The sequence below is a fragment of the Pocillopora damicornis genome, chromosome 13, assembly GCF_964200805.1.
Source record: "Pocillopora damicornis chromosome 13, jaPocDami1.2, whole genome shotgun sequence".
NCBI classification, from domain to species: domain Eukaryota; kingdom Metazoa; phylum Cnidaria; class Anthozoa; order Scleractinia; family Pocilloporidae; genus Pocillopora; species Pocillopora damicornis.
The window spans coordinates 2,840,464-2,857,389 of record NC_142682.1 but is presented as its reverse complement, the minus strand read 5'-3'; the positions used below and the strand labels follow the sequence as shown (position 1 = coordinate 2,857,389).

Sequence of the window (16,926 nt, the reverse complement as noted above, 5' to 3'; positions counted from 1 at the left end):
CCAATATGGCATTTATATGTTTTTTGATCCCACATTTATGAAATCAGAAGACCGTAGGGCCAAAATAAACTACTAATTAAACAAAAGAAAACAAATAAGGAAACAGAGAGGAATTATTTAGGTTAAAAAGATCAAGAGAAAGATCACAAAGGTTTCCACCTGGAATTAACCACTTGTTGCTGCTTAGGGATTATAGTAGAGACTTCTTTCCCCCCTTTTTTTTTTCTTTTAATTTCCTGTAATCTTTTCAGGTCTTTAAGGAAGGAAGAATTAAAAAATCTGTACAATCCTGATCTAAAAAACCAAGTAATTGCAATTCCTGTGCAGCCAAACATTTTAATCAAACTAATCTTTTAATCTCATTTCAATGCATGTTACAGTAACAGAATGACTGTGTCAACATAAAAACTGGAAATTATATATTTAGGTTAACCCCCCTCCCCCCTGCCCCACAAAAAAACCTTTTCACTCCCAGAGGTGTTCAATAAGTTGTTTCTACTTACAATACAATGCATTGTTAAGCAGAAAGGTGATCAGAAAAATAATAGTTAACATCTATGGGTATTTGCTTGATCTAACACCAAATTCTGAAAGCTAAAATTCCAAGAACTGAGTAGCGAACAGTACAGAAAATTTATACTATCACCTTAGAGATGGAAAAAAATAATTGAATGCAGTCTGAACAACTTCTAGCTAATAACATAAGGAGAGACAATGGGGTGAAAACACACAATTCTTGCAAGGAAGTTCAATTTAAATCTTGTTGCCCTGTTTAACACTTCATAAAAGCTTATTTCAAAAACCTTCTTTTCTAGTTAAGTCCATCATCTCTGCTTTTGATGCTGTAACTATACTATCAATTGAAATGTTGTAGACTCAAAAAAGCCAAATATGTTTCTCAATTTAGAAATTATCAAACAGTATTTTCCAATAAAATAAACTACAATTGGAAAGAAAAATTGATCAGAAATATATTTCAGACTGGATTTTTCCTTATAAAAAATACACTTTGTGGCGAGGACTTCACAACACAAAAATTTAAAATGGGAGGTGCCTCGCAAATTTCCTACACTTCTAAGAGAGTATAAGTTGTGGGTTACCTGATTGTGAAATGAATATTTAGTCTTTCAAAACTAATGTAAAACTTGCTTCTTAAATTCCCACAAATAAAGAAAATTAAAATAAAAAAGTGTTTTTTAAAAACTTAAATGTAAAAGGGTTTGTTCTTCAGTCTTCAACTAATGTTGATTAGAAAAAAAGCCAGCTAAGTGGAGAGTGAACAGTTATTATGTCCAGCAAGAATTTGAAAATTGGAGTTTACCAGGAAGAGAAGATGATTGTGATTAGAAGTAATTTGTAAACACAAGAGTCAATCCACAGAAATCTTTATGGATCTTAAGCAATCAGGATTGCAAGCTGACAAAAATGTCCACTAAATGGATGGTGGATGTGATTACCCTCTCTAACTAAGCAAGTCATCATCTTTGCCATAAGAAAAGTGAGCAGGGTTTAGTTCTAAACAATGACAGGTAAATAATTTGCCATCAGAGGTTCTGTTCTTACTCCATGCAAATTTTAGTGATTTATGTTGTTTTGTTTCAGAGAATAGATAAAAAGTAAATAAAATTTGAAAACATACATACTGAGCTATTTGTGTGCTCACTGAATCTTTTGTCCAGCTATGCTTTTGTTGCTGTTGCCATGGTGGTTTGCTTAAGGTCTCTTTTACAAAGACTGTTTATTTTTCAAGAAAAGTACAATGTTAGGGGTAAGTCCAATGACATGTAGTGGATGTTAGTAATGTTTTGCGGGACACTAGATCTGCCATTATTATATCATTAACTGACTGCAAACCAAAGGTAACTGAAAGAATATCACTCAGAAGAGGTATTAAAGATGAAAAAGGGTAAAAAAACTATGTTAAAAAATTTGACAAAAAGCAGTTAAAAAAGAGGGTAACATTTAACCTTCATAGAGAGTGAAACAATGTAGTGCCTTTAAGTTTACAGCAAATGCAACATTATCTGTTTTAAAAATACAACCTCAAAACAATAATAATATTAATGACAATAATAATCAAATCAAGTAATAACATCCTGAAGCCAGTTTGTTTTCAGAGTGTCTAACACTTTATCATCTCCAAGATATTTTAGACATAATATCCATTTTCCATTGCTGGCATTGTCAAGTGTTTCTTGGTAGGAATGCTTGATGAGAGATTTTGTGTCCTCTAGAATCTGTAATAATTAAGTTAGATTTGGTAACCTTTGAGAACTTACAAAAATGACCAAACAAATCAAAAGGGGACAAGTAACCCAATTTATTAAACAAAAAAGGTGATCAAAAGCTACTGACCCTAAATATCAATAATTCATCCTCAGTTGCAAACATTCTGTAATTCATTTTATTTTCCTAAAGGACCCTAGGAAAAGGGCTTATAATTATTTACAAATCGTAATATACATCATCTTTAAGCTTTATCCTTGAAGTTTTATTCCTTAAATTTTCTCTCTTGGCCCAACAAAAACAGTGCATCAAGGTTGAAAAGAGTTCCTGGTTAAGCTGAAAGATTGGCCAGGACGGCTTGCATAAGAGCTGTTAAACAGTTGGCAATACATTATTTTGGGAGAGGGAATGGCTCTCTAGGTAAAGTTTGACCTTTTTGATTTTTATGAAAAGGTTCATTAAATGGGTCCTTTAAGAAAATAAAATGAATGACAAAATTTTACAATTGTAAATGGATTCCCTATATTTACAGTCAGATGCTATTAAAAATCCAAAATAATACCTATCAGCTTTTGCCAGTAGAAAATGTTGATTTTGGTGAGGAAAAACAAAGCTCTTAATGGTGTTTAAGCTATTTATAGTGAGCAAAGAAAAGAACCTTGAAGCCCTGGGTGGAAACCTCTCCCCCTCCCCCTCCCTTTTAACTTTTTGGCTCACAGAAGAGGTCAGTAGGAATCTTCACAGCCTGTTGTATATACGCAGGTGTTGATAGTAATCATCACATTGGGTCATAGTATGTAACCTATGATTTTGTCATTCACCAATGAGTTCCTTGAAGTAAGGGTTTGTACAACCTCTAAGTACAAAAATTCAAAGCTCTGAGGTTTGGCTCCCCTTTGGAACTAAAAAAGGTAAGGGTATTATATGTTTCCAGTCAAGGTTTGGAGACTAAACAAGAAAGTTTAGTCACTAGTGAGAAAATTTAAGTCGCACTGGTGCCCATGTCTATTGCAATCTAGACCCTGGACCCTACCAGTTATTGTTCACAAGTAGGAATACATTTTCAGTAAAACACTTCTTAAATTGAAACCTCATATAGTTAAATTTTAGAGACTGGAAAAAATAATATTCAGTCATCACTTAGAACGTATCTTTTGAAGCTAATTTTGACCTGTGGTGAAGGGATGAAGGGGATATGGTCTTCTTACCATGTGAAATTTATTAGAAATAATTGAAAATAAAAGCTGGGTCATCTGCACGTTGCTTTCACTTCGTATGGCAGATAACTGAAGTATTTACCTTATTTGAAAAAGCAGCCGTTACTGTAACTCTGTTGTCAACCTGTTCCAAGAAAACTTCCATCACAAGCCCTTTTTCCCATGTGTCGGCTGGCAGTCGTCTTTTGATTCAATAATAACATTGACAGTCCCTACAAGAAACAGAGCTGATTGAAAAAGAGTTGTAGTGTACGATAAGTAAATAAATAACCTTGTTGTCTGCCTTCACTTTGAGAGCTTCAGTTCTATTTATCTTGAACTTGGAAACAGAGAATCAAAATGATATAATAGTTTCAAGTGAGGCTTTAAACTACTGTAAAAATAAAAAATTAGTGTCTAAGTTTTGTTTACCTTTGCAAGCGTTGCTCTTAGCGGCTACAGTGTTGAGCTAAAACTCTGCAGAACAAGAAACTTAAGATCGACGAGAGTGAAGGAAACAGCCGTACAAAATTTAACGAAATCTCCTTGATTTAAACTCAATTATGTATTCTTCACATGTAAAGCATGTTGTAATGTTCATGTCTGGTTCAATCACGTCGCTTGATTATTGATAAATCGCAAACGGTGTCACTGGAATAGTCTGCCAAATTGATAATAATAATCTGAGACAATCTGATAATCACCCGACTGGAAAACTCGTTACTAGTGCTCCTCGGGCGTACCTCTAGCCGGTAGGACTTAGGCCCTAGATTATCCCGTAGTGCATTTCGAGGTGCTAATCAATAGCCTCTCTCGTGTGCCGCCAAAAATCATCTTCCCGGCTTTTCAGCTATCCGATTTGAAAGTGATTTTTCTCTCTTCCACTGGAAACATGCCTAATTACGACGAAGGAGAATCGTCCAGCAGCGAAAGTACAACACCAGAAGAGGTAAAAGTTACTGAATGGCTCATTTTAGGGGCAAATTTACTGGAATTGAAGTTAGAGTTGGCTGATTTCAAGAGTAAATGATCTTAAGTCACGCCAATTCTTTCGCGCATGCAAACAAGGCCATGTGCATTTCAACTGGATGTATCCAGTGCACTTCTATTGAATTGAGTGTGTCAGTTTTTTCAATCCTAACCCAGTAAAAAAATGTTTCATTTTGATTGAGACTATAATCCACAAGACCTGAAATTTACGCAGCTAAACAAAGCTTTGAGAGGCCAAGGAGCTAAGAAAGTCTTTGTTTCTATCAAAAGTGAAACTTCCATACGCGCATATTTGCCTGGTATAACTTTAGTGACAGAAACTTTTGTCGTGTTAAAAGCATCACCTGAAACCGGGGAATTTATTTTTAGTGGTTGTGAATGGATTCCTGGATTTGGCCATTGAATTTGAACTAAGACAATTGTATCCTCAGAATTACTTTACTTCAACCCATCGCGGGTTGTTTCCTAGTTATTGAATCATTATAGTTTCATTCTAATGTTATTACGATGGAGCTTACCACTTGTGTATCAAGACAACTTGCCAGTCTTCAAGCTGAATATATCATTCACTTTTCATTATCTTTGTAGAAGCATTTTGTAACAATCTGATGTTGTAAGGAGGTTTCATCATGGATCTCAAGGTGTACCATAAATTAATAAAATTAGAACGAAGCAAAGAAATCGCTTATTTCTCAAGTCACTGATTCTCTCAAGAGGTTTGTTTCCTTATAAAACAATGGTTATCTGACATTTCTTGTGTCACTCATTGAAGGTAGATAATTTAGTTTCTGTGTAAGTTTATAAATTTTTTTGGGGGGGAGGGTATATCGTTGTTTAGTCTGGTGATGAAGGAGGTGAAGAAAAAGCCCCCAAACCTAAAGCATAACCTGGACCACTAAAAAGGTGCCTCACAGGAATATGAAGAAAAACTGGTACAAACAGCTTGAATAGCTACATGACATGACTAAATTTCCATCTAGTTTTGAAATAAAAGCTAGAAATTGGACTCCAACTCTAGACACATTCTGCTAACCATATTGAACAAATTAATCCTTAAACTTACAAGTTCTGATTGCCAATTCTTCCCTTTAGTTATGATGCATCTCCTTGTAAATTAGTGAGAAGAACTGGGTGTTAGATCAATATAGCAACTTCTATTCTAGTTTCAGTATTCTCTTTACCTGTTTAATTGGTAATGTGGGGATATTATAGGGAGAAGTTACATGTTAATCAATTTAGACGTTGATGGGTTAAATAAGCTGTGGCTAAATGAAAAATGTTTGATCAGTTTGGGACAACAAGATGACTGACTCTGTGTTCATTACCTTTCCAATGCCTACCTCATTTGTCATAATCAATTTTAAAAAAAATTTTCCCTCATTTTTTTATTTCAATCATTTTTTGGAAAAGTTTAAATTGATGCAAAGCAGATCAATAAAATATCTGAGGAAAGGTATGAAATACTTAAGTGTAGTTAATTAATAAAAGTTTGTAAAATTTGTTATTAATTTTCCTTTATCTGAGGAGTTGTGAAATATGAAATGATCAACGTGGCTTTCTTCAAGTAAAAGAGAATAGTCATGGTAACAATGTTATGGTATTAATTAGAAATTCAGGATCTCTAATTGTCTTTTTGTGGTTTTTAGGAAAGAGGCAATGCCACAAGGTTCAATTACCTGCTGAAACGAACAGAGATCTTTGCTCATTTCATGAACACAACAAGATCAAGGAAACAGCCAACAAGTCCATTGAAAATGAAGACACCTCAGTTTCCAAGCAGATCGAGGAAGTTGTCTGACTCTGGGGAGTAAGTATTGGACTGAAAATGGGCTATATGAAACATGCTACTCCTTTTCACAACAGATTTGCAGGGCTTGTAAATAATTTTGAAAGTTGAAGAATCTTAAGATAACTTGTATATAACTGAAAACTTTCTAGCTAACACTAGCTTGAATGAGTTCTAAGGGATTGAATTCCTCTTAACTGCAGAGTTTGGGAGAGTTTGTCTCAATTTGAAAATTATTTAATATTTTAGTCATAGTCATCGGTATCTGTGTATAGAGCAAGAAGAAGGTGAAAAACTGATCAGCCAAAATAAACACTCACAGATATCTGAGATTCACTTTGATCAGAATCCACACTGTAAGTGAAATTTTCTTGATAGATAAGGAGACATAACATATTTTTTGGGCTACAAGGAGCACTCAGGCAATTTCCATATCATGTTCAGGTGTACTTTAACACAAATTTTCAAAATGCTGTAATTACAGACATTCAAGCCTTTAAACTAGAACAAAAAACTTGCTTGTATTTGTTTAAGAGCAAGAGCAAAAAAAATCACATATTAGTGTGAGTAAATCAGCAACAAGTTCAAAGACTGAATAGAAGCATAAAAGTAAAAGGGTTTTTTCAAAGCCACTCTGGTTCTTTTACTCCCAAGATCTCATTAGTAATTCTCTTTACTGTCTGCCAAATGATTCTCATTTATGTTAGCTTGGAGAATTTGGTATTAGATCATTGGGTAATTCCATAATTGATATTTTTCTTTATTCTCGTTACTTGCCTGCATGATATTTTATAGAAATAGTAAGGAGAAATTCTGTCTTGGTCACTCACAGGAGTTAAAATGCTATTACCAACATGTTTTGTCTCTAGAAGTCCTGTGTTGTGAAATGTTGCAGTCATTAACTCAAAGGCTTTGTATTTTCTGGTAGACATCAAGAATGGAGAAATGAGAGATTATTAGTTAAGAGGTCTTAACTGGCTTATCTCACTGTTTGAGAATGGAATCAATGGAATTTTGGCTGATGAGATGGTGAGAAAATTGTTAACATCACTTTTTTTTCTGAGTGTCCTGAGTTCCCATGAGGAATTTGTTAGGAAAATCTGTGATGGATAATGTTTTGCCTTCTTGCTAAAAAAAAAAGCAAAATAAGCTCTTGGGCTAATTCACCAGCAGGCTTTAAAGACGTTAACTACCATATTTATTCGCCTATAAACCGAGCGATTTTTCCAACAAATTAAACTGAGAACAGGTAAATTCTCGCCAAGGTAGGGGGTTCGGCTTATAGCCGAGTATTTTCACCAAAAAAAATTTACGGGTGCTTAACAAGATTCGAAATTCAATGTTTATTCGACTATAAGCCGAGCGATTATCAACAAACACAAATTTCCGAGATCACAAAAGGTAGGTACATGTAAATCATTGTTGGTCATTGACTTTAATCTTTGATCTTTTCGCCAGCGACGCACCATCGATTCACTGATTCCGCAATCTCTAGCGATCTCGGAGTTGTTCTCGACGGCCTCTGCTTCAGCAACGACTTTTAGTTTGAACGCTAAGTTGTATGAAGAACGACGAACTTTCGGCATGATGATCAATTACGATAACTTTGAAAGAGAGTGATTGTTTGAGACATGATTCTGAACTCAGGTGAATGTTTTGTTATGTCACGCATGGTTCTATTTATTTACATTAAATTCAACTTATCTGTGATTTGTTGTTACTTTCAATTAAACGACCAATAACAACTGAGTAAATTGGACTTAATGAATATGTTTATTCATAACCTACTTTTTGGTTGCATGTTTCCCGAGAGGGAAGCTCCTTTTGTTTTCGGTTTATTTTAATTCATCTCAGTTAACGACACGCGTGGAGTACTTTGCAATTATTAGGTCTCGGCTTATAGCCGAATGTTTTGTGTTTATTTTTTATTTCAATGCAACAGCTGCTGACATGAAAAAGTTTAGGGTCTCGGCTTATAGCCGAGATCGGCTTACAGGCGAATAAATACAGTAATTTTCTTATTATAACAGAGTCTTGGTAAGACTTTGCAGACCAATTCCTTGCTTGGGTACATAAAGCATTTCAGAGAAATGGCAGGTCCTCATCTTGTTATTTTGCCAAAGTCCACATAAGCTAACTGGATGTCTGAATTTGAAAGGTGGTGTCCGACTATCCGAGCTGTTTGTCTCATTGGTAATCAAAAGCAAAGAGTGAGTCAAACATGTCTGTGTTCTCCAGGAACAAATTTAGAGTTGGAGGTAAATTGCTGGAAAAAAAGGAAAGTGAATCAAGACTTTGCTAAGCTAGGTTTGGGTGGAGGACTGGGAAGTGTATGGCATCCCCCCCCCCCCCTTCCTTATCCACCCAATAATAATGACAATCTTTAATGAGGAAACTTTTTCACTAAAAAGTGGTTTACAAAAAGGACCTCGAAAATTAAAAATTAAAAATTTACAATGAATAAAAATGCTAAAAGATGCTACTAAAAACTAATGTATCTTATGTATAATACAAAACTTAAATCAATGAATTAAAAATCTGACGCTTCAAAATATTTACATTATCAGAGGCTCGTATAGTTTTGTCCAGCGAGTTAAAATCACTTACAGCATGATAGCCAGTTCTTTGTTAACCCCAGTTTCTTTTAACGGATGGAATTTTGAGGTTTGCTTTATTTCTTGTGTTGTAACTATGCTGTTCTTGCTGAGTGACTAATGTTAATTCGTGATGCGTGAGACCATTAAGACATTTATATACATGTACGCATCGGCGCTGGAAGCGCCTTTTTTCTAGTGTTAACCACTTCAGTGTAGTTAACGCATCAGACGCAGAGGAATACAGTGGTCGATCTAATATTATTTTAGCCGCCTTATTTTGAAGCACTTGCAAACTAGACATTAAAGTTACATTATGTTTGTCTCCCCAAACTAAGTTAGCATACTCGAATAAGGGCATAACAAGGCTTTTATAAAAAAGGATGCGCGCCTTAAACGGTAACAAATGCTTAATGCGTCTAAGTAGGCCAAGCCTTTGATTAACTTTCCCTGCCATGTATTCGACATGATTTGTCCACGAAAAATCAGACGATATTAAGATTCCAAGATATTTAAAACAAGTAACATTGTTTATACAATGATCAAAGATTGAAACAGTTAGAGCTATTTTCCTCTGTAACTTCTTGTTACTGCCTATAAGCATGCATCTAGTTTTGTCCAGATTCAGTGTTAACTTATGTTCATTCAGCCATTTCGCCACAGCCAGGAGGTCTTGGTTGAGCTTTTCAGTCAGCTCCTGAGAGGAAGACCCATAGCAGTAGATCACCGTGTCATCTGCATAAAGTGATGCTTGACAGGCATCTAGAACGCTTGGCAAATCGTTAATGTAGATGACAAATAGCAGAGGACCCAGGATACTTCCCTGAGGGACCCCATGGGTAACTGGCAATTCATCAGACAACTCATTCCCACAACATGTACGCTGTTTCCTGTCAGTAATGTAAGAGCGGAACCACTGAAGCGAGTTCTCACATAAACCAATTTTGGAAAGCTTGCGTAACAAAATCCGATGGTCCACAGTGTCGAAAGCCTTGGTTAAATCCAAAAACACGGCCCCACACAGTTTACCTTGTTCCATGTTCAATAAGACTTCATCAGCAAATGATGTCAAAGCAGATTCAGTAGAGAGCCCCTTCCTGAATCCAAACTGTTTCCTTGTGAGAAGGTTGTTAATAACCAAGTACTGGTACAACTGGGAATGCACGGCTTTCTCGAGAATTTTACTGAGTGTCGGTAAAATAGAGATAGGTCGATAGTTCGATGCATTTGACCGGTCGCCTGATTTAAACAAGGCTGTAATTTTTGAGCATTTCCACAATTTAGGAAATTTACCAGTAAGAATCGATCGATTCAACAGCTTAGTGATGGAGGGAGTGATTGTATTAGCAGAGCTCTTGAGTAGTCTAGCACTAATTTTGTCCAAACCAATTGCTTTATTTGTCTTCAAAGAGGTAAGCTGCTGAAGCACAAACGATTCCTCTGGTTCAGTTAACTGGAACTGACACAACAGTTGTTCTAAAACCAAGTTGCAATTCGACCAGGTAGTCGTTATTTTGTCAGCTAGGCGCTTGCCTATGGATGCAAAGAAGCTATTCAAAGCAACAGCAATGGATTTGGAAGTGGTGTGCTGAATGCCATCGGAAATGATGCACTGAACCTTTTCTGAGGATGAATTACGATTGTATGCTTCGTTTACAGCTTTCCACATTTTGCCGTGATCTCCTCTGGCTTCCTCGATCATGTCACAGTAATATTTCGACTTAGCAGATTTTACTAAGCGGTTTACTTTGTTCCTCAGTTTCCTGTAAGTGTTCCAGTGCTTTTCTGAGTTCGATTTACGTGCTTTACGATGATACCAGTCTCGATCTCTCATTGATTCGCTAATTTTGCTATTCATCCAAGGAAGAGGTGTTCCCTTCACACGTCGTCGTTTGACAGGTGCATGATCGTCTGCAACTTCTGAAAACAGTTTGTTCCAAGTTAATAAAGCGTCATCGATATTGTTTTCATTGTCAACGACGTGCCAAGGAACATTCCTAAGATCTTCGTTAAATGAATTCGCATCGAAATTCTTGTAAGAGTGATACTCAAACATTCTTGGATGTGCTTTTGTGTGCACACCAGTCTTTAGAATGCAAAACACCAGGTAATGGTCGCTCAATGGAAACGGAACAACACCAGATTTAACAATGCGATGTTCATTATTGACAAAAATCAGGTCAATCAAGGTCCGTGAGGTGTCAGATATTCGAGTAGGCTCTTTTATCAGCTGTGTGAAGTCAAAAGCGCGCGAGAAGTTGAGAAGTAGTTTGTCTTTCTTGGGCAATTTTGAATTAGGCATCATGTTTGCGTTTAGATCTCCTAAAATGACCACATCCGATTTTTCAAGATCAACAGCAGGCATACTATCTCACAGAGACGAAATAAAAGTGCGGAGATCGGCATCTGGTGCTCTATAAGCGCAACATAATAACGTTGGCTTACATTTATCTCGAATTAACTCAATCCATAAACATTCCTGTCCACCAGTATTGATATCATTCCGCAAACGAAACGCCAAATCTTCTCTTACATACATAGCAACTCCGCCATATCCCTCTTTATTGCCAGTGCGATCTAACCTTATGCACACAAATCCAGGGAGTTTTATTTCAGCATCACTTGTTGAGGAATCCAGCCAAGTCTCGGACAGAGTTAGCACGTCAAAAGTTTTGTTGTTAATTCCCTCAAGACGCAGAGAGTCGGTTTTGTTTGCGAGACTTCGTATATTCAAGTGAGCAATCTTGAGACCTCTAGTGGACTTGATATCAGCAAATGTCTGGTAGCCGGGATTAATCTCAATGTCACCAGCAAGAGCAATAAGAGTCAAAGCAAAACAGGCACGATGAAAAAGCTTACAAAGCATAACACTCTTCAATCGTCCATTAGACTCTTGCCTCCGGGTCGGTTCGTTTCGATGAAATGAAGCACCAGCAACTTCAGCCCTGCAATTCATCTGGGAAACAAAATACGTCTCTCTATCGTTAAGCAAAGTGTTCTCATATACATCTGAGAACCTGAAGAACTCCAAAGTGATGTAAATACAGAGAAACACACATAAATTTGCGGAGAGCTTGACGCCGCGTCCGAACGCCATGATAAAAGTATCACCTCTCTTCCTCAGTAGCTTGTTGATATTAATTAGGGAAGAGAAAGTATGGGTTCCAAAAATGCTTGTGAGGGTCAGTCCAAGGTCTGGAACATCTCAAAATTTTTAATATCAGTATGTATATTCTCTGTGCTGTTTTCTATACATTTCCTAAGCAGCTGATAATGAGAATTTTTGTAACAATCAAGAGCTTCTTAAGTTGGTGATCATTTCCTTTCTTCTTGTGACCTTTATGTGTGATTTGGGGGTGATATTGTAAGGAGAAATTAGATACTAATCACTCTTAAGGGTCAAAGGGCTAAGTTAGTGTACTTTTGTATATTTTTAGGCAGCATTTATCTGAGACACCATGCTCCCTGGAGAGTGGGACACTTGTATAACATCTTATGAAATGGTGACAAGAGAGAAAGCAGTGTTTAAGAAGTTTGCCTGGAGGTATATCATCGTTGATGAGGCACACAGAATTAAGAATGAGAAGTCTAAGGTATGTTTCTACCAAGTGTGGTGGCCACATTTTACTTCTGTGGCTTAACACTATGTTTCTCATCTTGTTTCCAGCTCTCAGAAATTGTGTGAGAACTCCATTCCTCAAATCAGTTGCTCCTGACAGGAACTTCTTTGCAGAACAATCTTCATGAGCTGTGGTCATTGCTGAACTTTCTATTGCCAGATGTTTTTAGCTCATCTGATGTAAGTTGGTCCAGTATAAAAAGACTAAATGTATTGGGGAACTTGAATGATTTATTTTTGTAAGACTAATCACCTATGCTGCTCAGAACAAAGCAAAATTTTAGAGGAAGCTTACAATTACTTGAAATAAGTACAGATAACTAGCTGCTTAGCATGGTTTTAGTTTTAAGGACATCATTTATTTGTTTTGGGCTCTTTTCTAGGATTTTAATGCTTGGTTAAACACAAATTCCCTTGTGGGAGAAAAACAACTTGTGGAATGTCTTCATCGAGTAAGTACTGCATGATATGATATAACTGCTAAGGAGACAACTTTGGTGTTGTAAACCTCATTTCATATTGTTTTAAGTATTATCCAGGAACCATACATTTATACCATACATGGTTCCCGAATAACATTTGTATGAAAATTGTCCTCAAATGTGTGAAAAAAATTGACCTTGGATGCCCTTATTTCCCTATTGTTTTCAAACATAGCTGCTTACCTGTGATGTGCAAAATTTTCATTTTGTTTGCAAGTTGGCTGCTCATTTGTGAAGTACAAGGTTTTAAGTTTCAAACAAAAATGCTAACAGACTTTAGCTTTTGTTAGGTTTTTTCAGCATACTTTTCCATTAAACAGGGCGTGATATGATAAAATTGTTGTTTAAAAATGTCCAGTTATCTTTTTTCCCCAACATGTCAAAACACTCGTAGTGAATAATTTTGTTTTCATCATAGGTTCTAAGACCATTCCTATTGCGTCGTGTCAAGGCTGATATTGAAACATGACTTCTCCCAAAGAAGGAGACAAAGGTCTATGTAGGACTCACAAAGATGCAAAGATGTTGGTACTGCTTCCTTCACTGTTCCTTGAAATAATTCCCAATAAAATTGTAGATTTAATTGCCCTTTTACATGTACATCCTAACATCAGTATGCATATTCTCCATACTGTTCTCTATACATTCCCTGAGGGGCTGACAGGGAGAATTTGTTTAACAGTCAATAGCTTCTTTATTTGATGATTATTTCTTTGAATTAGGGGTGATATTGTAAGGAGAAATTAGTTGCTGGTCACTCTTAGGGTCAAGGAATTAATTGCAGGTCTCTTTTTTATGGAAACCAGCCAATAGTACACCAAATCTGAAATGTGCTTAAAAACTGCAAATTGCAAGATGGTATCATTAAAAACTGCCTTCCTAACTCAACCAAATTGTAGTCATGAAATTACCTAGGATGAAAGCCCTTGATGAGCATTATTTATAAGAGTATAGCAATAATCACTGATATTACTATTGCTTATTTAGGTACATGAAGATCTTGATGAAGAATATTGATGTGGTAAATGGAGCTGGGAAATCAGACAAGATGCGACTATGGAACATTCTGATGCAGTTATGAAAGTGTACAAACCACCCTTACTTGTTTGATGGAGCAGAACCTGGTATGTAGAAGAGTGAGATTCAAAGTGCTTATGGTCTCTGTGTTGACTGATGTGATAAGATTGGGAAGTTGACAGAGGTGCAAGGGCAGGAACCATTTATATACTGACTTGCAGACTGAGAGGCTTTGTGATGCCAGCTAGTCATCTAAAAGATTGAGTGACTGACTTGAAGCCCAGCTGACTAGTTGACTGATGACAAGTGGCTGGCTTGCTGGGAGATTTACTAACTGACTTACAGACTGACTTAACAACTGATTCTTTTAATGATGATAAATGGTAGTTGACTGACTGACTTAAGTACTGACCGAGTAACTATCAGTCGTATCAAGCACAGGCTGACTGACTGAATGGCAGACTAACTGATTTCTGTGCTGACAGACAGATCAAACCTACTGAATAACTGGTTGACTTATGGACCAACTGTCCAATTGACTGCAAATGGACTGATTGGTTGTCCAGCTGACTGACAAATTGATCGACAGACTGACTGACTATATAAACAGACTAAGCGATTGATAGATTGATCAACCCTTTAGCCCCTAAAAGTGATAGGTATCTAGTTTCTCCCATCAGTATCACTTCTGAATCAAACAATAAGCTAATAAGAATAAAGTAAACAAATTCTCCTTATAAGTACTGCAGGAAATGTAAAGAGATTGATATGGAGAACTTGGATACTGATGTTAGAGTGTTAGGGGTCAATTAGTTGACTGATTGATGGATTGATTTTCCTAAAGGTCCCCCATACACAACAGATCAACATCTTGTAGATAACAGACTGTCTACTGTCTGTGGAAAGGATTTGAGTACTGCCGTCTGGATGGACAGACACTGCTTGAGGAGAGACAATCAGCAATCAATGCATATATAACATGCCTGGAAGTAAGAAGTTTATTTTCATGTTGAGCACCAGGGCAGGTGGTTTGGGGATCAATTTGGCCATGGCAGATATTGTGATTTTGTATGACAGTGATTGGAACCCTCAAGTGGACCTGCAGGCTATGGTGTGTAGCAGTATATGTGAATTTTGATTTAGTACTCATTCCTCAGTATGGCATCATGCATCTTTATCTCACATACATGTGGTGTCTTGTGTAAGTAGCTCACCCATATTAACTGACTCTCCACCATGTGCGTGCCATGATGGACAGTCACTTAATGCCCACTGATCAAAAGTCTGTTGAACTCCAAAAGAGTCCAAGCTGTCCCAATACATTACAAGTAATTGATGAATTAATATTATGTAACGGATGTCCAGAAAACTGCTGTTATGAAGCCTTTTAGTCAAGGAGCAGTTGATGTTAAAAAATAGATAAAAGATATTTAAGTCTTTCTCAAGGTCAACATTGACTACCTCAAACCATTAAGTCGGAATAGCTGACGTAAATGAAACCGAACAAAAAATTTATGGGGTGGAGACTAAAATTCATTTCTTTGTGATCCACTGATTGTTTTATTAGAACAGGGGCCTTACCATCCACTTTGGAAATCTTTTTCTGCAATAACCTTGTGAAATTAGGAGTTCATTGTCTTCCTTTTATGCAATACATATTTACTTATCTAACGACACACTAGTCTTACTTGTACATGCAAATCAAGTATAACTTTTTGTTGTTACCATTATGATAGGAACTTTGTACAACAATTTATGGACTTCCCTAAGTCTCAGATTGCTGCAGTCAATGGACCTGCTGAGGGAATATAAATAACAATTATGGGCCTGTTTGGCTTGATCTATGCATGAGATAAAGCTACATTTCACACACCATTTATGGAGCTAAGACAAAGCCCTGAAGGATGTTCCTCATTTATGTTCCCTAGGATGATGGGATCTGCAAAGGTACACTGTCTTGCCTCTAATTTCTGTTGAAACCTTTGTATAAGTTGTTGAGTTGAAGAGCATATTTTAAGTTATTGTCATAATTTGTGAAATTACACCATGAATTCTTCTTCTTCTTTAGACCAATGAAATGTTGTTTTCTGGATGCAAACTGACAGCAGTTGAAGCAAGAGACTGTGGATTGGTTACAGATGTTTTCTCCCATGTCAAGTTCACAGAAGAAGTTCAGAACAGAATACAAGCAATGGCAAAGCTGCACCCCCCCCCCCCAGGTAGAAAATTGAATTGTAGAATTTCACAGCAGGGCGCCCTCTACAATGGAGTCACTGTAGCATTTGGAGACAGGCTTGTCAAAGGAGGGGGAGTTGGGGAAGGGGTCTATTTGTAATGTCTTAGGGATATCCTCAGCCATATGACTTCTCTCAATAAATTGCTGAAAGAAGCCTGAGAGTAAAACTTCAGTGTTCTTACTTATATTCCTTTCAACCTGAAAAGAATAAAAGGCATCCTGCCTTACTCAAGTGTTATTGTAACATATAATCATAGTGATGAATACAGGAGAGGGGTTTCCCATATTTTATTTATCAATTCTAATTTTTATCATGATTATTTATATTTAATCGAAGACGGTAGGGGCTTCGAGTGAAGTGTTGTTTTAGACGACCAATAAATGTTTTATACTATCATTAAATGAGTGTTTTGTTTTGTTTTTTTTGCTCACTTGTTGTTGTCCAAGCAGTCAATATATGATTCATTCCGTGATTTGTTACATGGTGCCAACAAGAGGGAGTGTGCTTTACTTGAAGAATGCCGGCTTTCGGAAGAGTGTATGCAGGACATTATGGCTTTCATGCAGAGAAAGTCCAAATTGTAGCCCAGCTTTCATTTCCTTGCCACATTGAAATAAGAGCTTTATCAAACTCAACCACAATGAACTGCAAAGGTTAAAGTTTTGGTGTTGCTTTCAATCACCCAATCAAGTATTCTTACCCACGGCTAATTTTTTTCTTGAGGAAGGGAAGAGGGGGATGTCACTGAAGCAAAACGGCTGCGAAGGAGATTTTCGCTA

The 16,926-nt window shown here is 36.7% G+C and overlaps 1 long non-coding RNA gene and 2 pseudogenes across 3 annotated transcripts in view; 2 read left to right on the top strand and 1 right to left on the bottom strand.

Moving 5' to 3' along the window:
- Window positions 1-1,974: 1,974 nt before the first annotated feature.
- Window positions 1,975-4,132, bottom strand: LOC149035008 (uncharacterized). Its single transcript, XR_016182182.1, has 3 exons — window positions 3,855-4,132; window positions 3,526-3,655; window positions 1,975-2,237 (listed from the first exon to the last, which is right to left on the bottom strand). It is a non-coding gene; the product is annotated as an uncharacterized LOC149035008 (long non-coding RNA).
- A 66-nt stretch (window positions 4,133-4,198) lies between these two features.
- The window catches only part of LOC149035001 (SWI/SNF-related matrix-associated actin-dependent regulator of chromatin subfamily A member 5-like), a 54,432-nt pseudogene continuing 41,704 nt past the window's right edge, over window positions 4,199-16,926 (top strand). Inside the window, exon 1 of the transcript XR_016182168.1 lies at window positions 4,199-4,371. The product of XR_016182168.1 is annotated as an SWI/SNF-related matrix-associated actin-dependent regulator of chromatin subfamily A member 5-like (transcript). The remainder of the gene's footprint in view (window positions 4,372-16,926) is intronic.
- Window positions 7,684-16,548, top strand: LOC149035007 (SWI/SNF-related matrix-associated actin-dependent regulator of chromatin subfamily A member 5-like; annotated as a pseudogene). Its single transcript, XR_016182169.1, has 9 exons — window positions 7,684-7,845; window positions 12,246-12,385; window positions 12,460-12,591; window positions 12,795-12,863; window positions 13,312-13,421; window positions 13,881-14,017; window positions 14,755-15,021; window positions 15,647-15,857; window positions 15,979-16,548. The product of XR_016182169.1 is annotated as an SWI/SNF-related matrix-associated actin-dependent regulator of chromatin subfamily A member 5-like (transcript).